Source organism: Triticum aestivum, chromosome 7A (genome assembly GCF_018294505.1).
Source record: "Triticum aestivum cultivar Chinese Spring chromosome 7A, IWGSC CS RefSeq v2.1, whole genome shotgun sequence".
NCBI classification, from domain to species: domain Eukaryota; kingdom Viridiplantae; phylum Streptophyta; class Magnoliopsida; order Poales; family Poaceae; genus Triticum; species Triticum aestivum.
The window spans coordinates 22,772,485-22,773,150 of NC_057812.1; the positions used below are offsets into that span (position 1 = coordinate 22,772,485).

At 58.9% G+C, this 666-nt stretch overlaps 1 pseudogene; it reads right to left on the reverse strand.

Moving 5' to 3' along the window:
• Nucleotides 1-250: 250 nt before the first annotated feature.
• LOC123155162 (uncharacterized) lies at nt 251-392 on the reverse strand (annotated as a pseudogene).
• Nucleotides 393-666: the final 274 nt, after the last annotated feature.

The following is a 666-nucleotide window of genomic DNA, read 5'->3' on the forward strand; positions in this document are numbered from 1 at the left end:
ATCTGGCAGACGACCTCAGGAAGGTCATCGGCTCCTCCGTTGCCGTTGCCGTTGCCGTTGCCGCGGCCTCCATTGCCACAACCACCGCCTCCATTGCCACGGCCTCTGTTGCCGCGGCCACCTCCTCCATTGCCGCGGCCACCATTGCCACGGCCACCTCCACCATGGCCAAAACCACCACGGCCACGAGAGATGGTATTGTCCCAGGACTGGGAGGAGTGGTTGCCACCTTCGAACATAGCAAGACGCTTTTCAAAACCGATCAACTGAGAGTAAAGTTCAGCTACCTTGATTGGTTCAGTCCTCACGGCGCAGATGGACGAGACAAACGAGATGTAGTCGTAGTCTAGTCCGGCGAGGATGTAGGAGACCATGTCATCATCGTCGAGCGGCTTGCCTTCTGAAGCCATCTCGTCGCCCAGCGCTTTCATGCGCCCGATGTAGTCGGCGATGGTCGTGGTGCCATTTTTGGTGGTGGAGAGGGCGATCCGCGTGTTGACGATGTTGGCCTGCGTCTGGGAGAGGAACATCTCCCTGATGGCGGTCCATGCCGCGGCGGCCTTGGTGCAGTGGGCGACTTGGATCATCACAGGTGGCGAGATCGAGTTGAAGATGAAGCTCAGCACATGTGAGTCTTGCGCCAGGGTGACAAGATACGCCGGGTTT